The sequence below is a fragment of the Equus caballus genome, unplaced genomic scaffold (genome assembly GCF_041296265.1).
Source record: "Equus caballus isolate H_3958 breed thoroughbred unplaced genomic scaffold, TB-T2T unassigned-0001564, whole genome shotgun sequence".
NCBI lineage: Eukaryota > Metazoa > Chordata > Mammalia > Perissodactyla > Equidae > Equus > Equus caballus.
In genome coordinates, this window is record NW_027222397.1 from 247,117 (window position 1) to 274,943 (window position 27,827).

Sequence of the window (27,827 nt, forward strand, 5' to 3'; positions counted from 1 at the left end):
GGAAAAAAATACTTAAAAAGAGCTATTATAAATATATTCAAAGATCTAAATGAAACCATATTTGACAAACGAAAATAATGTCTACAATGGCTCATCAAATAGAGAATCAATAAAGAGAGATTACTTTTTAAAAAGAACATAACAGAAATTCAAGACATAAAGTGTTGAATATCTGAAATGCAAAGTTCCAAAGACAAGCTCAACAGCAAAATTGAGTCGTCAGAAGGAAGATTTTGTGACCCTGCTGATAGGTCAATGGAGATTTCCAGTCTGAAGAAACAAAAATAAAAGGAATAAAAATTAACAGAATGTCACAACCTGCTGGGAAAACAGTCAAGCATAGCAAGAATACACATGACTCAAGTTCCAGGAGTATAATAGTTACTTTGAAGGAGAGCAGAGAAAAGGGCAGAAAAGTTCTTTGAAGAAATAATGGCCCAACATTTCCCCAAATGAGGAAAAACCAATCTAGAAATGCAAGAAGGTCAACAAAATTCAAGCAGTATAAACAAAAGGAAATTCACATATTAACACATCATAGTCAAGCTACTGAAGGCCAAAGACAAGTAGAAAATCTTGCAAGAAGCAAGAGAAAGAGGACTCATTATGTACAAGGGAACCACAAGCAACTGAAGCTGACTTCTCTTCAGAAACAATGGAGGCCAGATAACGTTGAAAATGCATTTTTCTCTTTCTTTTAACTGATTGCAAAGATGATTGCACAAAACAATGATAAAACTGTATTGTTGGACCTATATAAAGATGTAATATATAGATGAAAATGGGACAAAGGCAGGGAGGAATGGAGCTATATTGAAACAGTTTCTAAACCTTACTGGAAGTTAATTAATATTAATCTTAAGAGTATTATGTTAAGATGATATTTTGCTTCCCCTGAATAACTACTAAAGAAAATAATTCAGGATATTAAGAGAACCAGTAAAATGTTCCTCTGGAAAAATATATTTAATATAAAAAAGCAGTAAAAAAGGCACAAAAGCACATAAAACATAGGAAACAGCAAAATGGGAGTTATAAAGTAAACAATATCGATAATTGAATTAAATTTGAAATGTATGAAGGACTCCAATTGAAAGCTGAGATGGTTGGGACCAGCTCTTTGGCACAGTGGCTAAGTTCATGTGCTCTGCTTCCGTCACCCAGGGTTTGCAGGTTCTGATCTCAGGTGGGACCTATCAGCCCTCATCAGGCCACACTGCAGCCGCATCCCACTAAAGCAGAGCAAGATTGGCACAGATGTTAGCTCAGCAACAATCTTCCTCAGAAAAAGAGGAAGATTGGCAAAGATGTTAGCTCAGGGCCAATCGTCCTCGGGGAGAAAAAAACAAAGATTGTCAATCTCAAAACACAACAATATACTACTGTATGCTGTTTACAAGAGACACACTTTAGATTCAAATAGACAAACAGGTTCAAAGTAAAATCATAGTAAATTGCACCATGCAAATAGTAACAAAATAGCTGAAGTGGCTATATCAATATCAGGCAAAATACTCTTTGATGTCAAAAACGTCACTAGAGACAAAAAGGAATATTTTATAAGGAGGAAAAGAGCAACTTACATAAATATTTAACAATTATAAACATAAACATATTTGACAACTGAGCAACAAAATACATGAAGAAAGTCTATAATTAAAGAAGATATAAACAAATTGTCAACAATGGCTGGGGTCTTTAATATGCCATTCTCAGGCTGGGTCCAATGAAGAAAGAGAAACCTCACAGTAATTTGAACAGGAAACTGTTAACATAAATGACTATTAATTAATACTTACATAAGCAAATTAGAATAATGAGAGATTAGCAAGTAGGTAAACAGAACGCTACAGAATATAAGACTAGACATATAAGGAACACTAAACAGGGCTGAGATTGAGGGCCCATGGGAGATCCACTTGACAGGAATGAGATGCAGACCTTGTGGGAGAGGGCAAGGCATTCACTTACTGAAAGGACAGTGCAATAGGCTGTGAGAATGGATCTTCAAGAAGCCCACCCCTAGGGTGCTGCGTAAAGCTGTCCACGGGACATCTCACCAGAGATACTTAACTGCAAAACTGCTCAATGGGAGACACACATGGAAGCTGCTGATTAGTGTGAGCTGCTGGCACCAGGCACTGGAGAAGCTCTGAGTGATGCAGGAGCCAAGGAGATACTCCACCACAAAATAACCCAAGGATGGGTGTGTGATTAAAGAGCAAAAGTGTATTTACAGAGCAGCCAGAATGAATGAACTTATAGCTGAGTCAATAATTTTTTAACTGTCACACTGTATTCCCAATAATGGAGAGAAAAACTAGATTAAAAAATGAATATGAACAATCTTATCTGCCAATTGGAATGGTGTCACGTATAGAATAGAGGCACAGACCATATGCTAGGCTATAAATCACTCAATATATTTAAAAGAACTGAAATAATGTCAAGTTCTCCTATCACAATATGATTGAATTAAAAATCAACAGAAAGAAATGTGGGAAAATCTCAAAGTTTGGAAATTAAACTACTTGCTTCTAAACCGCCCATATGTCAAAGAAGAAATCATGATGGAAACTAAAAATAATCGGAATGAATGAAACAAAAACAACATCCCACAACTGATAACAAGTAAACGAGGATGCAGAGGAAAATTTATAGCTGTAACACCTATATTAGAAAAAATCATTTTAAATAAATACCTAATTGTTCACCTTAAGAAGATATAAAAGAAGAGCAAAAAAACCAAAAGCAGAAGGAAGGAAATGATCAAGAAAAGAGAAGACAGGGAGAGGGGCAGAGCAAAATGGTGGGGTGAGCTGACCTGGGACTCTCTCCACTCCAAACTACAACAAAGGATTGGAAAAACTGAACTTCAGCCAATAATCCTAATGCCAGACCATCAGAGAACTACAGAAACAAGACCACGGAGGATGGAGAGGCTGCAGACAGCCTTGGAGGAGCTGGAACGGGGTAGGAGAGAACTTCGTTCCCTCCTCTAGAGACTGGGATCGCTGCTGCGGGTGAGGGAAGGAGTGGGGAAGGGGCCGCACAACCGGGATCGTCCAGGACTCCAGCCGCTGGTACAGTGGAAACCCACTGACAGGGGAAAGCTTCTGTGCATGGGGACCCCATCAAGCCAAGGCACCGAGAGACGAGAGAATGAGAGCTGGTCAGAATCCAGATCGGTGCGTGAGAGAAAGGGCCCCTCCTCCCCAACCTGCACTGGTTGCTGCCATCTTGCCTGAAGGCGGAGAGCTCAGAATGTGCGGCTCTCAGCCCATCTAGTGGTGACAGGCTGTAACTGCAAACGAATACTACCATCATGTGCAAAAACTGCTCCTCTAACATCCAGCAATTTATAAAAGCTCCAGAACAGAAGGAAAACAATAAAAACACAGAATTAAGTCTGAGGACTTGGAAATAGGTAAACTAAGTGAAAATGAGCTCAGAGTAGCTATCATCAAAAAGCTCAACGAGGTAGAGGGAAAGAAAGAGAAACAAGTCAATGACTTCTGGAGTTACTTCACAAAAGAGATTGAAACTATAAAGAAGAATCAATCAGAAATACTAGAGATGAAAAATACGATGGATCAGACAAAACAGAATACGGATTCCCTGAATGCCCATGTAGACACCATAGAGAAGCAAATTAGCATAATCGAAGATAGATAGGCTGAATGGCTCCAGACAGAGGAAGAAAGAGAACTAAGGATTAAAAAGAATGAGGAAAATATCAGAGAGATATCAGATTCAATGAGGAGAATGAATTTAAGAATCATCGGAATTCCTGAGGGCATGGAAAAGGAAAATGGAGCAGAAAGTGTGCTTAATGAAATTATAGAAGAGAACTTCCCAAATCTAGGGATTGAGGGAGAAATGTGTGTGGAGGAAGTTTTCAGATCTCCTAGATTTGTCAATGTAGAAAGACCTACTGCAAGGCATATAGTAATAAAAATGGCAAAAATGAAAGGCAAAGAAAGAATACTCAGGGCAGCAAGACAGAAGAAAATAACCTACAAAAGAACTCCTATCCGACTTACACCGCATTTGTACAGAAATCTTACAAGGTAGGAGAGCATGGAGTGACATATTCAAAACTTTAAAAGATAAAAATCTTCAGCCAAGAATGCTCTATCCAGCAAAAATATCTTTCAGATGTGAGGGAGAAATTAAATCTTTTCCTAACAAAAGTTAAGGGAATTTGTAACCAAAAGTCCTCCACTACAAGAAATCCTTAAGAAGGCTCTCATACTGAAAAAAGAAAAAAAAGTGAGAAAGAGGTCACAAGCCACAGAGTAGGGAGACAGATAGATAGAACCAGAATACGATAGCAAATATTCAACTATAGCATTAGGATAAAGGTAAGGAAACCACCAAAGTAAAGACGATCTTATCACTCTGACTACAAACTCATAACACAAGTTGGAATAAGAGATGAAAATAATAATATAGGAGGGGAAGAGGAAAGGGACTAAATCAGTCTAGGCCAAGTAAGTAAGAGACCACCAGAGAATAGACTATATTATACATGAGACTCTAAATACAAATTTGAGGGTAGCCACTAAACTAAAAAACAGAACAGAGCCACGAAATATAAATAAGGAAAAATCTAAGAAACCCAGCATAAGAAATTGCAGAAGTCAATGGGTAGGCTAAAACACACAGGACCAGAAACAAAGGTAATGCAGGGAAACCAGATATGACAGCATTAAGTCCACATGCATCAATAATCACCCTCAATGTAAACGGATTGAACTCTCCAATAAAAAGACACTGAGTGGCAAAGTGGATTAAAGAACAAGATCCAACAATTTGTTGCCTCCAGGAAACACACCTCAGACCCAAGGACAAACACAAGCTCAGAGTGAAGGGATGGAAGACAATACTTCAAGCTAATAGCAAGCAAAAGAAAGCAGGTGTTGCAGTACTTATATCAGACAAAACGGATTTCAAAATAAGGCAGGTAAAGAGAGACACAGAAGGGCAATATATAATGATCAAAGGGACACTTCATCAAGAAGAAATAATGCTTATAAATATCTACCCATCCAACACAGGAGCACCAAAGTTCATAAAGCAACTATTAACAGACCTAAAGGAAGATGTTAAAAAAAAAACAATAATAGTAGGGGACCTCAACACCCCACTCACATCAATGGACAGATCATCCAGACAGAAAATCAACAGGGAAATAGTGGAGCTTAATGAAAAACTAAAACAATTGGACTTAATAGACATATACAGAACACTTCATGCAAAAACAGCAGAATACGCATTCTTCTCAAGTGCGTGTGGAACATTCTCAAGGATAGATCATACGTGGGGAAACAAGGCAAGCCTCTACAAATTTTAAAAAATTGAAATAATGACAAGCATCTTCTCCAATCATAATGTTAGAAGGCTAGAAATTTATTACAAGAAAAAACCTGAGAAAGGCACAAGGATGTGGAGACTAAACAATATGCTACTGAACAAGCAATGGATCATTGAAGAAATTAAACAAGAAATCAAAAAATGGAGACAAATGGAAATGATAACATACCATGCCAACTCATATGGGATACAGCAAAAGCTGTATTAAGAGGAAAATTCATCTCAATACAGACACATCTTAACAGACAAGAAAAATCCCAAATAAGCAATTTTAAATTACACCTAATCGAATTAGAGGAAGAACAAACACAGCCCAAAGTCAGCAGAAGGAGAGAAATAATAAAAATCAGAGCAGAAACAAATGCTATTGAAACGAAAAAGGCAGTAGAAAGGATCAATGAAACAAAGAGATGGTTCTCTGAGAAGATAAATAAAATTGACAAACCCCTAGCCAGACTTACAAAGAAAAAAGGGAGAAAGCTCAAATAAACAAAATCAAAAATTAAAGAGGAGAAATAACAATAGACTCCAAAGAAATACAACAGATTATAAGAGACGACTATGAAAAAGTATATGCCAACAGAATGGATAACCTAGAGGAAATGGATGAATTCTTGGACTCCTGCAATCTCCCAAAGCTCACTCAAGAAGAAGCAGACAATTTGAACAGACCAATCACAAGGAAAAAGATTGAAACAGCAATCAAAAATATCCCAAAGAATAAAACCCCAGGACCAGATGGCTTTCCTGGGGAATTCCACCAAACTTTCAGAGAGGATTTAATACCTATGCTTTTCAAGCTATTCCAAAAAATTATGGAGGATGGAACACTTCCTAAGACATTCTACGAGGCCAACATCACGCTGATACCAAAGCCTGACAAGGACACCACAGAAAAAGAGAACTACAGGCCAATATCACTGATGAACATCGATGCAAAAATTCTAAACAAAACTTTGGCAACCAGAATTCTGCAGTTCATCAAAAGGATCATACATCATCATCAACTGGGATTCATACCAGGGACACAGGGATGGTTCAACATCCACAAATCAACCAACGTGATACACCACATCTACAAACTGAGGAATAAAAACCACACGATCATCTCAATAGATACACAGAAAGCATCTGACAAGATCCAACAGTCGTTCATGATAAAAACTCTGAACAAAATGGGCATAGAAGGGAACGACCTCAACATAATAGAGGCCATATACGACAAACCCATAGCCAACATCATACTCAATGGGCAAAAACTGAGTGCCATCCCCCTCAAATCAGGAACGAGACAAGGATGCCCTCTATTACCACTCTTATTTAACATAGTACTGGAGGTCCTGGCCAGAGCAATCAGGCAAGAAAAAGGAATAAGAGGAATCCAAATAGGGAGGGAAGAATTGAAACTCTCGCTTGTTGCAGATGACACGATCTTATATATAGAAACCCCAAAGAATCCATTGGAAAACTCTCAGAAGTAATCAATAACTACAGCAAAGTTTCAGCATATAACAGTAATTTGCATAAATCAATAGCATTTCTATATTCTAATAACAAACTAACAGGAAAAAGAACCCAAGAACACAATACCATTCACAATCGCTACAAAAAGAATACAATACGTCATGGTGAATTTAACTAAGGAAGTGAAAGACCTATACAATGAAAATTAAAAGGCCTTTCTGAGAGAATTGGATGATGACATAAGGAGACGGAAAGACATTCCATGTACATGGATTGGAAGAATAAACATAGTTAAAATGTCTGTTCTGCCTAAAGCAATTTATAGATTCAATGATATCCAAATCAGAATCCCAATGACATTCTTTACAGAATTAGAACAAAGAATCCTAAAATTCATATGGGGCAACAAAAGACCCCAAATTGCTAAAGCAATCCTGAGAAAAAAAGAGGAAAACGGGAGGCATCACAATCCCTGACTTCAAAACATACTACAGAGCTACAGTAATCAAAACAGCATGGTACTGGTACAAAACCAGGTGCACAGATCAATGGAGCAGAATTGAAAGCTCAGAAATAAAACCACACATCTATGGGCAGCTAATCTTCGACAAAGGAGCTGAGGGCATACAATGGAGAAAGGAAAGTCTTTTCAACAAATCGTGCTGGGAAAACTGGAAAGCCATATGTAAAAGAATGAAAATTGACCATTCTTTCTCACCATTCACAAAAATAAACTCAAAATGGATCAAAGACCTAGATGAGACCTGAAACCATAAGACTTCTAGAAGAAAACGTAGGCAATACACTCTTTGATATCAGTATTAAAAGGATCTTTTCAGACACCATGTCTTCTCAGAGAAGGGAAACAATAGAAAGATTAAACAAATGGGACTTCATCAGACTAAAGAGCTTCTTCAAGGCAAATGAAAACAGGATTGAAACAAAAAAACAACCCAATAACTGGGAAAAAATATTTGCAAGTCATATATCTGACAAAGGCTTAATATCCATAATATATAAAGAACTCACACAACTCAACAACAAAAAATCAAACAACCTGGTCAAAAAATGGGCTGAAGACATGAACAGACATTTCTCCAAAGAAGATATATGGATGGCCAATAGGCACATGAAAGATGTTCATCATCACTGATCATCAGAGAAATGCAAATCAAAACTACACTAAGATATCACCTTACACCTATTAGAATGACAAAAATATCTAAAACTGATAGTAACAAATGTTGGAGAGGCTGTGGAGAAAAAGGACCCTCATACACTGCTGGTGGGAATGCAAACTGGTGCAGCCACTATGGAAAAGAGTATGGAGATTCCTCAAAAAATTAAAAATAGAACTACCATAACCCCCAGCTATCCCACTACTGGGTATCTACCCAAAGAGCTTGAAGTCAGTAATTCCAAAAGTCCTATGCACCCCAATGTTTATTGCAGCCTATTTACAATAGCCAAGACTTGGAAGCAACCTAAGTGCCCATCAACAGATGATTGGATAAGAAGATGTGGTGTGTATATATACAATGGAATATTACTCAGCTATAAAAAAGAACAAAATCGTCCCATTTGCAACAACATGGATGGAACTTGAGGGAATTATGTTAAGTGAAATAAGCCAGTTATAGAAGGACAATCTCTCTATGACTCCACCCATACGAGGAATTTAAAAATGTAGACAAGAGAACAGATTAGTGGCTACCAGGGGAAAGATGGGGGGGGTTGGGCACAAATGGTCAAGGGGTGCACCTACAAAACGAGTGACAAACGATAATGTATAACTGAAATTTCACAAGATTGTAACCCATCATTAACTGAATAAAAATTAAAAAAAAAGAATAGAGAAGAGATGCAAGTCTATTAGAAATAATAAAAAATTACGGCAAAGTTGCAGGGTACAATACAAACTTACAAAGATCAGTTGCATTTCTATACTCTAATAATGAACTAACAGAGAATTGAAGAATACAATCCCATTTACAATTGCAACAAAAAGAATAAAATATCTAGGAATAAATTTAATCAAGGAGGTAAAAGACCTATACAATGAAAACTATAAGACATTACTGGAAGAAATTGATGATGACATAAAGAAATGGAAACATAGTCCATGAACTTGGATTGGAAGGATAAACATAGCTAAAATGGCCATACTACCTAAAGCAATCCACAGATTCAATGCAATCCCAATCAAAATCCCAATGAAAATCTTCACAGAAATAGAACAAAGAATCTTAAAAATTGTATGGGGCAAGAAAAGACCCAGAATAGCCAAAGCAGTCCTGAGAAACAGGAAGAAAACTGATGGCATCGCAATCCCTGATTTCAAAACATATTACAAAGCTATAGTAATCATAACAGCATGGTACCAGTACAAAAACAGGCACACAGGTAAATGGAACAGAACTGAAAGCCCTGAAAAAACCACACATATATGGACAGCTAATCCTCAATAAAGGAAGCAAGAGGGACTGGCCTGCTAGCGCCGTGGTTAACTTTGCTCATTCCTCTTTGGTGGCCCAGGGTTGGCCAGTTTGGATCCTGGGTGTGCACATGGCACCGCTTGGCATGCCATGCTGTGGTAGGCATCCCACATAAGTAGAGGAGGATAGGCACAGATGTTAGCTCAGGGCCATTCTTCCTCAGCAAAAAGAGGAGAATTGACAGCAGACTTTAGCTCAGGGCTAATTTTCCTCAAAAACAAATAAATAAATAAAAAATAAAGGAACCAAGAACATAGAATGGAGTAAGGAAAGCCTCTTCAATAAGTGGTGCTGAGAAAACTAAGGAGCCACATCTAAAATAATGAAAGTAGACCATTATCATTCTCCATAGACAAAAATAGACCCAAAATGGATCTAAGACTTGAATGTACGACCAGAAATTATAAAACTTCTGGAAGAAAATATAGGCAGTACACTCTTTGTCATCAGCCTTAAAAGGATCTTTACAAACATAGTGTCCACTCAGACAAGGGAAACAAAAGAAACAATAAACAAGTGGCCACGACTTCATCAGACTAAAGAGCATCTGGAAGGCAAAAGAAACCAAGATCAAAATGAAAAAAACAACCCAGGAACTGAGAGAAAATATTTGCAAATCATATATATGTTAAGGGATTAATCTCCATAATATATAAAGAGCTCACACAACTGAACTATGAAAGAATAAATGACCCAATCAATAAGTGGGCAGAGGATATGAACAGGCATTTTTCCAAGGAAGATATACAGATGGTCAATAGGCAGATGACAAGGTGCTAAACATCACTAATCATCAGGGAGATACAAATCAAAGTTACAGTTAGATATCATCTTACGCCTGTTAGAACAGTTACAATCACCAAGACAAAAAAATAACAAATGTTGGAGTGGTTGTGGAGAAAAGGGAACCCTCATCTACCGCAGGTTGGAAGGCAAACTGGTGCAGCCACTTTGGAAAACAGTATGGAGATTTCTCAAAAAATTAAAAATGTAATTACCATATGACCAAGCTATCCCACTACTGGGTATTTATCCAAAGATCTTGAAATCAACACTAAGAGACGTATGCACCCCTATGTTCACTGCAGCATTATTCACAATAGCCAAGATGTGGAAGCAACCCCAGTGCCCAATGACTGATGACTGTATAAAGATGACGTGGTATATACATACTATGGAATACTACTCCACCATAAAAAGGACATAATTGTCTCATTCACAACCACATGGATGGAACTTGAGGGCATCATGTTGAGAGAAATAAGCCACACAGAGAGAGAAAAGACCATATGATTTTACTCATATGTAGAATATAAACAAACTTATGGACAAAGAGAACAATTTAGTGGTTACTGTGGCGGCAGGAGAGTGGGTACAAGGGGTGCAGTGGCACATTGATATGGTGTTTGATAAATATTGATGTACAACTGAAATTTCACAATATTATAAACTATTTAGACCACAATTTTTTTAAAGTGGTTTTTTGTAAAGTTCAAAAAAAGTGAGACAACATGAGTGACATCAGCATCATGGTGGAATTTTCCCCTTGTCTCTCCCTCTCAGTTACAGCCAAATGGACATGCACTGACCAAGAGAGGATTTCCTATACAGCACTAGAGGATGCCTAAGAGATCCATGCATCTATACATCTGAAGGTGGGTGGACTCAACCCCCAGTAAGCAGTGGAACTAGGGGAGAAGCCCCACCACCCTCCCTGAGCAGCAGCAATCCAGGTTGTGGATCCTCACACAGTGGCTTGCACAAGTGGTGAGGACAGCCCAGCTCACATGACTGCCGGTGGAGCATGGATGGTGGCACCCTGGCCTGTGTGACTGCTGGCACAGTGGAGGTGGCCTGGCCCACACAACTGTGAGCAAATGGAGTTGGGGCAGAACAAATAGCCCCTTTGCCCCAACACTGGCAGGTGGAACGTGTGACCAGAGCCTTCAGGAAACACAGCAGAACTGATGACCCAGCCCCCACTGGTGGCACCCCCCAACAGCAGCTCAGCAGCAGCAGGAGATACATATAGTTCTCCAGGTCCCTGGCAGGGAAAGTGACACCTGTGAACCCAGCACCCCTGGCAGCAGTGCAACCAGCACCTTCAGACAACCCAGGACAAGCATCACCGGTCATGATGGGGCAGCAGCACCCACGCCTATGGGAGCCAACAGAAAGCCAGAGGGGTCTCAGATAGACCAGCCTCACTATACCTGGAAGACCTAGAAAAGAACAAACAAAGCCCAACGTCAGGAGAAGGAAGGAAATAATGAAATCAGAGCAGAAATAAATGAAACAGGAAGAAAAACAATAGAAAGGATCAATGAAACTAAGAAGCGGTTCTCTGAGAAGATAAACAAAATTGACAATATCTCAGCCAGATTCAGAAAAAGAGAGACTCGAATAAATACAATCAGAAATTAAAGAGGAGTAATCTATGGAAACTGCAGAAACACATTGGATTACAGAAGATACTATGAAACACTATATGTCAACAAACTGAATAGCCTAGAAGAAATGGATAAATTCTTAGAACCATATGACCCCTCAAAACTGAATCATGAAGAAATAGAGAATCTGAATACACCAATCACAAGCAGAGATTGAAACTGTTATCAAAAAGCCTCCCAAAGAAAAAGTCCAGGACCATACAGCTTCTCTGGTGAATTCTACCAAACATTCAAAGAAGATGTAATTCCTATGCTTTTCAAACTATTCTGAAAAATTGGGAGGACAGGACACTTCTGAATTCATTTTCTGAGGCAAACATTATCCTGATATGAAAACCAGACAAGGACAACACAAAAAAGGAAAATTACAGGCAAAAAGTACTCAACAAAATATTAGGAAATTGAATACAACAATACATTAAAAGGATCATACACCACGATCAGGTGGGATTTACTCTAGGGGTGCAGAAATGGTTCAACATTAGCAAATCCATCAATGTGATGTATCACATTAACAAAATGAAGACTGAAAATCACATGATCATCTCAATAGATGGAGAGAAAACATCTGACAATTTCCAACATCCATTTTTGATAAAAACTCTCAATAAAATGGGTATAGAAGGAAAGTACCTCACCATTACAAAGGCCATATATCACCAACCCACCGTCAACATCATACGCAATAGTCAAAAAGTGAAAAGCCACTCCTCTGAGAACAGGAACAAGACAAGGGTGCCCACTCTTGCCACTCTTCTTCAACATAGTACTGGAAATTTTAGCCAAAGCAGTAAGGCAAGAAAAAGAAATAATAGGTATCCAAAAAGGAAAGGAAGAATTAAAACTATCACTATTTGCGGTTGACATGATTCTATATACAGAAAACTGTAAAGAATCCAACAAAAAACTATTAGAAATAATCAACGAATACAGTAAAGCTGCAGGGTACAAAATCAACATTCAAAAATTATTTGCATTTCACTCCACTACAGTGGCCTGTGGTTTGCCAGTTTGGAACTATACACCGCTCATCAGGCCATGCCATGGTGGCATCCCAAAGAGAAGAACTAGAATGATTTACAACTAGGATATAAACTATGTACTGGGGCTTTGGGAGAAAATAAAAGAGTAAGATAGGCAAAAGATGTTATCTCAAGGCCAGTCTTACTCACACACACAAAATCAGTTGCATTCCTATACACTAATAATGGACCAGCAGAAAGAGAAGTCAAGACTATAATCCTATTTACAATTGCAACAAAAAAGAATAAAATACCTGAATAAATTTAACCAAGGAGGTGAATGCCATATACACCAATAACTATGACATTAATGAAAGAAATCAAAGAAGACAAAGAAATGGAAAGATCTTCCATGTTCATGTATTGGAAGAATAAACACAGTTAAAATGTCCATATTACCTAAATCACTACAGATTGATCTACAGCTCAATCTACAAACTTAATGCAAACCTGAATGGAATACCAATGATATTCTTCATGAAAAGATAAAAAAGAATCTTAAAATTTATATGGAAAAACAAATAAGACTGAATAGCCAAAGCAATCCTGAGGGGGAAAAATACACTTGGATGTATCATGCTCCCTGAACTCAAAATATAGTACAAAGCTGTAGTAATCAAAACAGCATGGTACTGGCATAAAAAACCCAGATATACAGATCCTTGGAACAGAATTGAAAGCCTAGAAGTAAAACCACACATCAAGGGACAGCAAATCTTCAACAAAGAAGCCAAGAACACACAATGAAGAAAGGACAGTCTCTTCAATTAACAGTGTCGAGAAAATTGGAGAGCCACATGCAAAAGAATGAACGTAGACCACTGTCTCACATGATACACAAAAATTAACTCTAAATGGATTAAAGACTTGGATGTAAGACCTGAAACCATAAAACTCTTAGAAGAACATATAGGCAGTACAGATTTGATGTAGGTCTTAGTAGTATCTTTCTGAATACCATGTCTCCACAGGAAAGGGAGTCAAAAGACAAAATAAAGAAATGGGACTACATCAGACTAAAGAGCTTCCGCAAGGCAAAGGAAACCATCATCAAAATGAAAAGACAGCCTACCAATGGGAAGAAAATATTTGCAAATCATACATCTCACAAGGCGTTACTTTCCAAAATATATAAAGAACTCATGCAACTCAATAACAAAAAAAGAATAATCCAATCAAAAAAATGGACAGAGGATATGAACAGACATTTTTCAAAGAATATATCCAGAAGGCCCACAGGTACATAAAAAGATGTTTGACATCACTAATCATCAGGGAAATGCAAATCAAAATGACAATGAGGTATCACCTCACACCAGTCAAATGGCTATAATTACCAAGACAAAAAATAGCACATGTTGGAGAGGATGTGGAGTAAAGGGAATGCTCATAAACTGGTGGTGGGAATGCAAACCAGTGCAGCCACTGTGGAAAACAGTATGGAAATTTCTCAAAAACTTAAAAACAGAAATACTGTATGATCCAGCCATCCCACTACTGGGTATTCATCAAAAGAACATGAAATCAATAATTCAAAAAGATATATGCACCCGTATGCTCACCACAGCATTATTCACAATAGGCAAGATGTGGAAGCAACCTAGGTGCCCATCAAGGGACAAATGGATAAGAAAGTGTTGTATATATATACAATGGAATAGTACTCACCCATAAAAACAGACAAACTCATCCCATGTGAGACAAGATGGATGGATCTTGAGCAAAACAAGTCAGACGGAGAAAGAAATACTGTATGATTTCACTCCTATGTGGAATATAAGCAAACACATAGATGAGAATAGATTAGTGGTTACCAGAGGAAAAAGGGATGAGGGAGGATGAAATGGTAAAGCCACATATGTATGGTGACGGATAAAAACTGAATTATTGGTGATGAACACAATGCAGTCTAAAGAGAAACTGAAGTCTAATGATAGACACCTGAAATGTATACAAGGTTGAAAGCCAATAGGACCCAATAAAATAACTGTATATACAGGTACATATATATATATATATATATATATATGTAAATACAGACAGTGACCACTAAAAATAGGCACACATAGAAAAAGCAAGTTAAAATGGAATTTAAAATAAATATTATTAACCCCAAAGAAGAAAAAAGAGAAAAGGGGAACAAAAGCCAAATGGAAAAAAAGAAAACATATAGTAAAATGGATGACCTAAATCTAACTGTCAATAATTACATTAAATGTAAAAGCATAAAATTCTCCAATTGAAACTTAGAGTTTGTCATAACAGATAGAAAAACAGCACTAAAAAAAAGCAAAAGAATATCTTAAATACTCAGAGTCTTTGTTAAATTCTATCATATGTAGTTTCGTTATTTTGACAAATATTTTGAATTGCTGCATAGCACTCTAATTTATGGTTATAATAGAATTAATCATGTTTAGATATTACGATGCTATACATTAAGTTGGACAACTTATCTAAGGTCTTTTCAGTTCTTGCTCTTTGTTAATTTAAGACTTATGATTTTATTCTCTTTTATGGCCACTAGCAATCCCTGACTGAGTACTTCTGTGGTTCATGAGTTAGAGGATACTAATGTAGCATGATCCAGAGTTGTGTCAAATTCATTCAAATTCATTGCATCCTAGTTAGCAATAAAATAGTCATACTTATCATTCAGGAATCCCTTACAAAGGACCATGATCCATATAATTTCAAGTCCTAAATCATATTGCTATTCAATTCCAAAAACCTCACATTGGATCTCAGCCTCCAGAGACCGTTCATTGCTGGTCTTTATCACATGTATCTAGAAAACTCAGGTCTGTGAGAATGTCAGAGTCTTTCCCTGCTTGGCCAAATGGGATCTCCATCTCTCCTCCAGCTACAGTTCTGACACGGGAAGCTCAAATAATTTCTTGACAGGACTTAATTTCTTCATTCCTCCACTATAGCTCTTAATATTACTAAGCTGAGCACATAGGAGAGAATAATCTTGTCAGTGAATACATAAACACTGGCTGGAAAAGACTGGGCCACATAAGGAGGACTAGGTGATTTGGAACCATTGTTCAGTTCACTGGAATGGGAGGAACTGGGAAGCACATAATCAAATGGGGTTCTTTTGGGTAGGAAGCTTCAGAACAATTAATGAAAACGTTTGCGTCTCACTATTTCAACGAGAAGGAAACACTAACTTACACATACCATGGTTTTGCACCTACCAAAACTGATCAGTCCTCAGGATTCCTCTACTGGGAAAGAACAAAGAGAATCCAGAGCTGGGAAAGGAAAAAGAGACCATGAGAGCAAGCACAATTTAGGGTTACCATGAAAGGAAGTAACATTTGGCTCCTCCATTCCATTTTGCATAATACCACTAACTGTACAAACACAATATGAAAAGATTAGAAGGAGTGTAGATAACCCCAAACTCTTCCCCTAATCCCCAGGAAACCCAAACACTTCAGCAGACAGTTTTTGGCCTGTCCTCCACTTTGGGGAAGCTGCTCTGCACCTGAGACTAGGCTGCTCAGCCCTGCCCTGAACAGGTCCTCGTCCCTCCATTCACACCTTCCAGGACTGAAAAGGAGCCACGCCATCCAGCCACACCTTACCTCATGGCCTTGGGGTCCCGTGAGGTTGAAGAGGTTAGAAAAGACATAGAACTGGTCAGGAAGTATTCAGTATTCCAATTCCAGAAAAACTGACTGTGATTAAACACATTACGACATATTCATGTAATAAACGTGAAGTCAGGAAAATATCGTGAACATGGAAAACATTCCAGAAATACTGTCAGTAGAATCAGTTATAAAACTAGGTACAATATGATACCATTTGAAGAACATATGTGTATCTCAATATCAAATGACTGAAAAATCATCAGACTTCAATAGACAGAAAACAAGCTAGAAAGTTGTACATTCAAATATTAACAGTGCTTATCTTTTGTTCCTGATGGGGTTTTGTTTAAGTATGTATTAACTTGCTGATTCAATGGCCATTTCTTAAAATATCTATGCATGTGAACATTTGTTGTGTGTTAAGTGGAAGCTGTTTTCTAAATGTGGAAAGTTCATTCTTCTAAACAGATTTTAGTAGGTCTTGGAGAAATGTACTAAATTTGGGTTGTTTTACTAAATGTTTTTTGTTTCTTTCAGTTACCAGTGACACAATCTCCTCTCAGGTTTCTAGGCATGCTCATTGTTGGATGACTGTCTAGACAGATGGTCAAGTCCCTGAGTATAGCTAATATGTACTGTTGCTGGTCTCGGGGTTACATCCTTCTGCAAGTTTTCTGTACGGAACCCTTTCCCACCCTGTGAGTCACGTCCTCCAGAAAGCTGCTCAATTATCTTATCCCATCATCTCACTCAGCAACCACCATCATCAGAATAAAAAATGTAATGTAGGAGTTACCGTGTGACCCAGCACTTCTGCCCTTAGCTATATACCCAAGAGAATGGAAATATGCATTCACACAAAAACTGGTACACAAATGTTCACATTTCTAACAGCCAAAAAGTGGGAGCAACCCAAATGTCCATCAACAGATGGATGAGGAAAATGTCGTTTATGGATATAAGGGAATATTACACGGACATAAAACTGAAGGCTATTTTGATACCGACTCCTCGTGGATGACCTTGAGGACACTGTGCTAAGTAAATGAGCTAGTCATGAAAGCATAAATTTTGCACGATTGCTCTACTATGAGGGTCCTAGAGAAGTCAAATTCATAGAGACAGAAAGGAGAACGGTGGTTGCCAGGACTGGGCGAGAGGGGGATGGGGAGTTAGTGTTTAATGGGACAGAGTTTCAGTCGAAGATGAAAGTCCTGGAAGTGGACGGTGCTGATGGTCACACAACAATGTGAATGCATTTACTGTCACAGAACTGTACACTGAAAAGTGGTTAAAATGGCAAATGTAATGCCATGTATACTTTCCAAAGTAAAGTAAAAGAATAATGTGCTTATCTACCACATGGACGAACTTTGAAAAACTCTTGCTAGGTGAAAGGAGCTAGACATAAAAGGACACATACTGCATGATTCCATGTAGACTGAATTTCAAGACTCAGCAAATCCATGGAGACAGACGACGTGTTAGCGGTCTCCAGAGTATGGGAGGATGAGGGATAGGAAGTGACAGCTAACAAGGCCAGGGTTTCTTACTAAGGTGATAAAATGTTTTGGAATTAGATAGTGGTACTGATTTTTACAACCTTGTGAATATAGTAAAACGTTTTCTTTTGAGTACATTTTTACAAGGTGAATTTTGGGGCTGGCCCAGTAGCGTAGTGGTCAAGTTCAGCACACTTTGCTTTGTTGGCCCAGGTTCACACATTTGGATCCCAGGCATGGACCTACACCACTCAACAAGTCATGCTGTGGTGGCACCCCACATACACAATAGAGGAAGATGTGCACAGATGTTTGCTCAGGGCCACTCTTCCTCAAGCAAAAGGAAGACTGGCAACAGGTGTTAGCTCAGGGCCAATCTTCCTCACCAAAAAAACAAAAAAAACCAGTGAATTTTATGATCATGAATCTATCTCAACTTAAAAGTAATGTAAAAATTTGCAACATAAATTCCTTACCATCACGGTGCTCTCATAGGTCATCAGAGTTTAATCACAACCCGACAGTGGTGACTGCAGTCAGAATGACATCACTGCCGTATAAAACACCAAGTCACATTATCTGAATCTCCCTAGTGGCCTTCGATGCATCTATTCCTATTCAGGGTTTACTTTACTTACCAGAAGGAACGTAAAAGTGTCAACTATGTCATTTGAGTCTTTTTATCACCCCGAATACTAAGATGGCATGGTCTGGCATATCATAAGCACTTACTAAAAATCTGATTATTCTACTCCAAATTCTAGTTCTAGACATTTCTTAAGAAAATACTGAGATAAAGAAATGCACGTACAAGTATGTTCAATACTTAGTTTATGACAGCCAAAACTAGAAACACAAAAATCTAACGGAACAGGTTAATTAACTTGGTTCTGCTATATGATGGCAGGTACAGCATTATTAATCAGGATGATACTGGTCCAAGTGTAAAATACGCACTCATAACTGGGGATCCAGTTGAAACTTAAGACATAGGTTCTGTCTCAGATTTTCTAAACGTAACTGCTCTTAGAGTTCATGACATTTTAAATGCCTTGGGTTGTTCATCAGTAAAACTAAGAGTGTGAAGATCACTTACTAAGCATGAATATCTTGGAGAAATATAATCTACATAAAAACTTAATAACATGTTGTAATCCTATATAAATAAGTTAGATATTTTTACTGAAGAACATTGCATGCCCTCTAATTGGGTATTATAAAAGAAACAATTATTCTTAGATTAAAATTGTGCTTATCAGCCCTGCTCTGATAATGCTCACAAAACAAAGGGAAAAAAGTCAGGACTTTTGCTTGAGAATGCATTTTTAATTCATAAATCAAGAGTTTCTAGAAAAGAGGAGGAGAAATTTCCCTCACCGAAATGCAGCAGAATCAAAGAGACATTTGTGAATCACAACCTGCCCAAAGAACCTGATGTGATCAAGCATCTCATAAGTGAGAACATCAGTAAGACTCTCAGTGCCCTGAAGCAGCAAAGAAAGACGTGGGGAAATACAATGATTCCTTAGTTTCTTCTATTTCAATCAGTATTTGGAAATGTTTTTGGGAAGACAACTAAAATCAGATATTATTGCAAAGTTTTGTTAAGTTTTTCTTATATCAATAATTTAAAATCAATGATTTTATGGAAAAAAAACTATCCTCAATGTTGACTTTTTTGTGTAAAACAATTATTTTCCCTTTTCATGGTTCTTCTTTTGGGGATGGCAGGACTGAGGAGGAAGTCAGGAGGCACCAGGCTTTCTTGGGGCACAGAATGACTTCCTTACACGACACTCCCAGGTCCACACCCGCCCTGCTCATACACATAAACAGATGGAAAAGAGGACAGAGCCTGGACCACGGGAATAGGTTTACAGCACGTTCCTGGGGTCCGAGCTCTGGAACCCCAGGCTCTGAGACAGTAGCTGCCCCTCAGAGCTCCCAGTAGAGAACTCCCCAGGCTATCCCAAACTAACCTCGGTGCCCCCTGGCTGGAAATCTTCCTTTAGGGCTCAATGTCCTACTTCCCTCTTGCAGCCAAGCAGCTGTGAGGAGAGAAGAGGAAGAAGCGCCAGGGAGCCCAGAGCCACCAGACAGTGAAGCCACAGAGCCACAGCCATCACACCTGCACAGGTGAAGGACATGCACCAAATCCCCGTCACCCCAGCACAGCCAAGCACCTGTCACAGCCTCGCAGCCACACCCACGGCACGGAGGCGCATCCCACCGCTCTCATTTCTGTCTCACACACACACCCCGCCACACGCTGCCCGTCTGTCCCCACAGACACACCGTCCTCTGCCTTTCAGGCCCGAGAGTCCCGCGAGGACTGGCGTCCCTACTAAGGGCCTCCACGCTGTGAGCGCTTCCGCCGCCAGCCCTTCTGGTTCACGTCGGGCTCGAACTGACTCGCTTCACAGGATTCCCGCATCCTGTGCTAACACATCCACAAATGAGCTCTACTGACCTTGCAAAGAGGAGAACCGCGCGAACGGGAATGGAAGCCGAAGATCTGGAGGACCGCTACCCTCTGGGAAGTGTCGCTCCAACCTGAACATCTCCGGGCGCCGCGGCTCGTCCGAAAGGCCGCCGAGCGCGGAAGTCCCGTTGGAACGGCACCGCGAGAACCGCCCGGAGCCCGGCCCGAGCGCAGGTCTCTCCGCCAGGAGCGCGACGCGAGCGCGTGCGCGGGCACGGAGTCGCGCGGAGGCCGCTGGTGCGCGTGCTCGGTCCAGAGGCGCCGCTGCGCCCAGGAGGCCGAGCAGGGCGGCCCGGCGCCGGCTCCGAGCGTCCGGCCTGTGCGCGCAGAGCCGCGCGGGAGGGTCGGCGGGCGGCCCTGGGGAGAGAGCGCGTGGCGGGTGTGAGCTCTGAGGGCGGGGCCCCGGGCGAGTCCCCTCAGGCGGCTGCAGCCTGGGGACAGCATGTGGGGCAAGCAACTGTTGATGGCCGGGGATGGGCTGGTTTATTCAGTGTCTGTTAGCTGCGTTTAAACAGTGTGTAGGAGTGAAGTAATACACATTTACTTAATTCTCTAGGCTAAGCTATAATAGTCAAAATGGAATGAATAATTAAATGTAAAAGCGATCTGGAGATACACCTGCATATGTTTTTGTAATATTAAGTTAGGGACAGATTTTCCAACCATAACTGAAGAGAGAAATGCTAAATAAATACTGAGATTTGACTTGATAATTATGTGTAAACATCCAAATCATCTAAATGACAATCAATTATTGAAATAAAAATTGATGCAAGACAAAAATTCAATAACTTAACACATGTAATGAACAGACAGATAATCTCAAGGCACTGTGTTTTTGTCGCTCAAAATAATGGTCACTAGTCTAAGAGGAGAGTAGCAATAACTATAGAAATATAAATTATATATGCAAATTATCAGCATTACATGATGATAGTTGAAAATACAAATTACCATTAGTAATAAATATTATCATCAAATACATCAGAATCAGAATTACTTGACCTTTTAGGAATTGATCCTGCTCTCCATAATGAGTAACTAAGAAAATATGGGTCATTTTATTCCCTTAACTCTGTTTATGCTCCTGAATCTCCTGATGCATTTTATTGCTCCATCTTTTCATAATTATTTTTTGTAGCTTCTTTCTCTTCAGCTGAGACATCTCCTACGTTCTCTTTACACTATTCCATAAATGATCCCAATTTCTTCCTAGGCATCATTGGTGAATTCCATGCTTGTGATGACAATGTAGTGATAAATTATCCATGTGTTTTTTCCTCAGTTTTGTCTATTCCTCAAGTGACTCTCCTGGATGTAGCAATAGGCCAGTAGCGATGCATGACATTTCGGTCAGGTCAGGCAGTGAGAAGGAAAGAAAATCTAAACTCTCTCTTTGAGATTTTCAATGCAAGATCTGGGTGGAAGCCGACAAATAATTTGGAAGTACCCACGATTAGTCAGTATGAGGATTTTATGCTCCCTCAAGAGTAATTGAGGTGGGAGTCGGGATGGGGGGTGAAAGGGATGAAGAGGGTTGAATAACAAACTTCCAGCTATAAATAAATGTCTTGGGGATGTAACGCACTTGTTGACTCTATTTATATTTATATTAACTATAGTTAACGCTATATTGTGTATTTGAAAGTGGCTGAATAGATCCTAAAATTTCTCAATAAGAAAAAAATATGTAATTATGCATAGTGATGGATGTTAACTAGACTTATTGTGGTGACCATTTCACAATATACACAGATATTGAATCGCTATGTTGTACACCTGAAACTAATATAATATGTCAATTATATCTTAATTATTGTTTTTAAAAAGAGTATCGAGGTTGTTTGATCAGATGGACAAAAGAAGCTATTTCAAAGGAAACAAGAAGACCTAATATTTAGAGTCTAATATTTAGACTCCGTGGGGTCCTTGAGAAATGACTCTGTGTCCTGGCCACACTACTGGACAGTGCACTTGAAATACCAAGTAAAGTAAAAGAAATAAATGATATCAGTGCCCCACAAACATTTTCACGTAGGATGATGTAGAAATCCCGGTTTCCCTCCTACCCTGTCCCCCACACACAAATCTTGACCAGGGACAGAATTACAGAAAAGAAAAGGCTGAGTAAATTTACACCACAGTCATCACCACACACCCACCAGAAGCCTCAAATTAAAATTTGGACAGTATTAAGTGTCAGCAAGAATGTGAAGATATGGGAATTACAGTGTGGGACTATCAATTGGTTTGTTGACTTTGAAGAAAAAAATGACAATATCCCCAGTAAAGCTGAAGATATGGTTACCCTATGATCCCTGCTTAATACCATAAGTAAATCCATGCGAATGGTAACCAGATATATATATGTGTGTATATATATATATACACACAGAAGAATCGTCTCAGAAGCATCATTTGTAACTGCCAAAAGTGAACACAATCCAGACCTCCATCAACAATCGAAGGAATAAACAAAATGGTGTATTAATAGGATTAACTTGCAACACTGAGTATGAATCTTAAATACTTAATATTGAATGAAGAAAATCAGATGCAACAGTATATATATGTTACCCTAATTACACAAGGGAAAAAAACAGGCAAAAATCAGACTATGATTTTGGCATAGAAATAGACATGATAAGAGTATAAAGAAAGGCAAGGGAGGGTTATTATACTAATTTGGATATTCGATACCCTGGGGGCAAGAGGAGTCTAGCAACAGTAGGGGGCATGCAGGAGACCTACTGGTGGTAGTAGTACTCTATTTCTTGACCTGGGTTGATGTCACACAGTTGTTTATTTAATAACCATCTATATGTATCCATTTTTTTTGTTAAGATTATGATAGTTTACAACCTTGTGAGATTTCAGTTGTACATTATCGTTAGTCATGTTGTAGGTACACCACTTCACCCTTTGTGCCCTCCCCCTACCCCCCTTTCCCCTGGCAACCACCGATCAGTTCTCCTTGTCTAATATGTATCCATTTTTGTGTTTGTATATTTCACAATGAAAATGAAATAGAAGAAAGGAAGGTGAAAGAAAGAAATTTCTCTATTCATGAAGTTCTTAAAGTTATAATTTTGGTCAATCAGGTTTTTCTCCAAATTCAGATTCTAAAAAAGTGAAAGCACAAACACTGTTTTCAGGACAAGCGTAACTGTTCTTTGTAAATGTATTTCAAGTCAATGACCAGCTCACTCACCTCTGAGTCCGTAGGTTACGATCTGATTGCCTCAGTACTTAAAATAAGCTTAACTGGACATTTTCAAAGATTATTTTCACAGAGCTACAATTCACTCAGGCTCTTTTTTCTGTGGATCTCAAAACAGGAATCCTGCCTCAGCAAATCTAGTATTTATTTGTCAGTATGCTTTGGAGGAGAAAGAAAAAAATTCTTAATTTTGTCAACTTAATAATGGAAATTGAATGTGACTGTTGGGGGAGGCGAGCCTCCTTTCACAATTATGAAAGAACACAGGTTTATTAACCGTGGAGGATCCCAAGTGAAGCCTCTGGGTCTCTTCCTAGGTCTGAGTTGACTTGTGGTGTCTTCTTTTTGTCCTTTTCTTCATATTCTGATGATTAGACCACTTAACCCTCCTTCATGCTGACAGATCACCGTTGGAGCTGTGAGGTTCCTGTTACCCCAAGCTGGTGGCATAGTCTCAGTTCCCGCTTTCCTCATTGCCACTGGAAAAATCCCCTAGGTTTCCTCAGTTTGAAGTTCTGCTTATTTCAAAATAGTTTCATTATCCCTGCTACTGCGAACATCTCGCCCTCTTGTTTCCAAGAACAATGTTTAATGAAAAAGACCTCTTCTTAAACTAAAGATGAAATCCATCATTCTACTTATTGTATGTAGGAAATCCACATCTACAGGACCCTTCAGAGAGGGACCCCTCTTGCCCTGGAGTAATCCTATTAAGCACCTTCATCTCACTGTTTCTAATTATAATAAGAAAGTCAGAAGAAACTAGGTTTCTCCTATAATGAATTCATACAAGAATTTCTGCAAGTGACAAAACGTTGGAGAGAATGACTTCAACACTCAACAGACTGATTTTTTTAAATAGATCTGATTATTTCCTACAATGTGAACAGCCTTTGTGTGTCTCCTATGGCTTGACTGACTCACAAAGTTGTCCTTTCTTTCCTCCAATACCAGAAGTTGGAGGAAACCCCTCCCAGCTACTGTAACGTATAAGCATGTAACTCATTGTCTAAACACTGTAATCGTGGAGGATATTAAAACTTGGCAAAGTGGAGAAGATTGTTCTGTGATGCATCATGAGGTCATGACCATCAGTGAAGACTGTCAGAGCCCCTCAGTGGCCAGATGGCCCGCATGCATCAACTGGCGTGGTGTCACTGAGTTGGAGATCTCTCCTTGTGTTCCAGGAGCAAACACATGGAAGATGTCATAGACATACAGAAGGGAATGCTGTGTGAGGTCGTAGCGAGGACTCTCCTCTCTTCAGACCAGGGCAGGGAACCCAGCACACCAGAGGGATATGGCACCTGCATAACTGCTTCAGTGTTTTTGTTATTATTGTTGTTTTTTATCAAAATAAAGCATTGTTTGCTTTGATTCTCATTCAGAATTTTCGTGAAGATACATTCCATCCTTTGAATTGTAGAAATTCCTGTATTTCAATGAGGCGAGGACATATTCACAGGAAAATGGAGTTTCCTTATACGTATGAATCTTCTTGTGTCCATTAAGGAGACATGGCAAGACAAAGCTTTCCTCAGCACACTCCACAGACATCCACTGTTAACTCTTCCCGCTTCCAATGTCCTAGTTCAACATGTCAGTTCTGGCACTCCAAAAGTAAGTAATAGTTCTTCTAAGTGATCTAGGATTAACAGAAAAATTTCTCTGCTAGGGACCTTATCCCTATAGTGGAAGCGTAGGCTGAGAAACCCTGAAATCCAGCTTAATAAAGTTTCTCTCTGTTGTCTTATTCATTCCGCTGCAGTAGACATTTTTAAAGAGTTCTGGAACCTACCCAATATCCCCTTTGGGTCTCGGGTCATTTTTTCCAAATCCAGCAGTCCCTGTGGCACTGAAGTCTCAGGGAAGGAGTAATTAAATCAGCTAGCTCAACATGATATTCGTGATCAAGTTGTTTAACACAGCCTGATCACATGTACCCCTCCCAGAAAAGAGAGACAAAGGATGCAGCGATCTGTGAACATCTTTGGGGAGGCCAATGGCTCCATCACTTGATGTTGGATCTTTCTTTTGTAAAAGGGGTAAAAAAGAAAAAAAATTCATATAAAATAAAAGAAGATCCAGGGACCGGCACCGTGGCCGAATGGTTAAGTTCGTGCACTCCGCTGTGGCGCCAGGGTTCGGATCCTGGGCGCGGACATGGCACTGCTCGTCAGGCCAAGTTGAGGCGGTGTCTCACATCCCACAACTAGAAGGACGTGCAACTAAGATATACAACTATACGGGGGGGGGGGGTTGGGGAGATAAAAGCAGAAAAAAAGATTGGCAACAGTTGTTAGCCCAGGTGCCAATCCTTGGGAAAAATTAAAAAATAAAGAAAAGAAGATCGGGCTTCTCTTTGGCTTTAGGCAGAGTTCTTAAAATCTATATAGGAAGGAAACTCAGAATTCCTGTCCTGCAATGGTTACCTTTGTGATTGCATTCCATGTCTCCCTTTCCAAAATTATTGTTTAAAGAAATACTAATCCCTTATGGTAACTCTGTTGACGTAAGAAACTTTATGTAGTGCTGGTGGAAATATAAATTAGGAGCAATTAAAATTTCTCAGTTCATGCTCTCTTATACGCCTAGCGTAAGAAAATAAAAAAATATACAGAATGTTTTAGTATGAATATATGTTAATACCAGCATCGTTTATAATCGCATATTATGGAAAACAACTAAATTTCCCAAAGATTGAGATGGTTAAGTAAGTAACGAAACACCCTCAATATAATTTTGTAGCCGTTAAAATGTTTAAGTGTTTATTTTTTTGTATGGGGAAATTATTTTCTTACGATACTGATAGCTGAAACTGGGTTATAATTGTATATTAAGTTATAATACTTTAAAATGCACACACACAAGCAAAATTCTATAGCACACAAACAAATTTTCACATTTCTTTTTATTGTACAAGCATCTTATGGCCATTTGTCTCTCCTTCCCTGGCTTGTGTGATTTCCACATTTCTCAGATAATATTATTAATTCTTATAATAGAATTATTAAAGAACAGCTATTTCATGTCACTTCCTTCTCTGTTCCTCTTTGAGGTTCCTGGACCCAGGACCCTGGAAGAGCTGGCTGTCCTACAATGCAACTCAATTCACCCAAATTCTGACACTGTTTACCTGGAGACACAACAGATTCCACAGGTTGAGGGTTCAGTCCTACCAGACTGTTCCCCCCCAACTTCAGATGCCAATCCCAAGCCCCGGTTGTCACTTGCACTTCTGACCAACAGGCTATAGATCACACGTTCCCACAACCTCCTCCTTGGTTCAATTTAATTTGCTACAGCAGCTCAAAGAACTCAGAGATATGTTTTACTTTTAAGATTACCAGTTTATCATAGAAGAATATAACTCTGAAGCAACGAAATGGAAGAGATGCCTAGGGCAAGGCATGGGGAACCGGCACAGATCCATGCACTCTCCAGGCATGCTACTTTCCCAGCACCTCCGTGTTCACCCAGAAGCTCCCCAGACACTGTACTGTTGGGGTTTTCTGGAGGCTTTCTCTCGTGGGCGTGATCAATTATTAACTCCGTCTCCAGCCCCTCTCCCTCTCTGGAGGATGAAGGATGGGGCTCAAAATTCCAAACTTCTAGTCAAGACTTGGTCTTTCTGGTAACCCGCTCCCATCCTGGAGTCATCCGGAGGACCAGAGTCACCTGTTGGGACAAAGATGCTCCTACTGCTCTCACCACTTAGGTTTTTACAAGGGTTTTAGGAGCTCTGTGTCAGGAACCAGGGGAAGACATCAATATATATATTTCTTATTATTTCACAGTTCCCAACTCATGTTTACTCCTATTCCATGAGCTTTCAGTGTCCACAAAACATAACATTTTTTTTAAACAGTTAAACTCTTTATAGAGGTACTGGATCATGTTCTCAGCCTAGTTTTTATCCATTGTCAGAGATTGAAATACCCTAAGTAATCTTAGAAATATGTGTGTGAATGAGATTTTATTTTGCTGAACCTACAAAAGGAATAATATAGTGTTCTCCTATTTGTAGTACAAATGTGGCTAAAGTGACAAATGTGGAATCCTCGCTGAGCCTTGACACAGAGGGAAAACGTCTCTTTGAATGATATTTGAGGTGAGGAGAAAGTAGAGCATTAGCGCAAGAAGAATGGAGAGTCAGAGTAGGAACTGAGGGCTGGGAAACAGACACTCACACATTGCTGTGAAAACGTAAA

The 27,827-nt window shown here is 39.2% G+C and overlaps 2 long non-coding RNA genes across 3 annotated transcripts in view; both read right to left on the reverse strand.

The window, feature by feature from the left end:
• Positions 1–16,028, reverse strand: part of LOC138923080 (uncharacterized) — a 30,694-nt gene extending 14,666 nt beyond the window's left edge. For both annotated transcript variants that reach the window (XR_011436198.1, XR_011436199.1), the window contains exons 1-2: positions 16,011–16,028; positions 14,476–14,572 (exon numbers count right to left, since the gene is read on the reverse strand). This is a non-coding gene — a long non-coding RNA (uncharacterized lncRNA). The remainder of the gene's footprint in view (positions 1–14,475; positions 14,573–16,010) is intronic.
• Positions 16,029–16,274: 246 nt separating this feature from the next.
• LOC138923081 (uncharacterized) lies at positions 16,275–20,078 on the reverse strand. The gene is made up of 3 exons (XR_011436200.1): positions 19,894–20,078; positions 18,391–18,464; positions 16,275–16,496 (listed from the first exon to the last, which is right to left on the reverse strand). It is a non-coding gene; the product is annotated as an uncharacterized lncRNA (long non-coding RNA).
• Between the last annotated feature and the right edge of the window lie 7,749 nt (positions 20,079–27,827).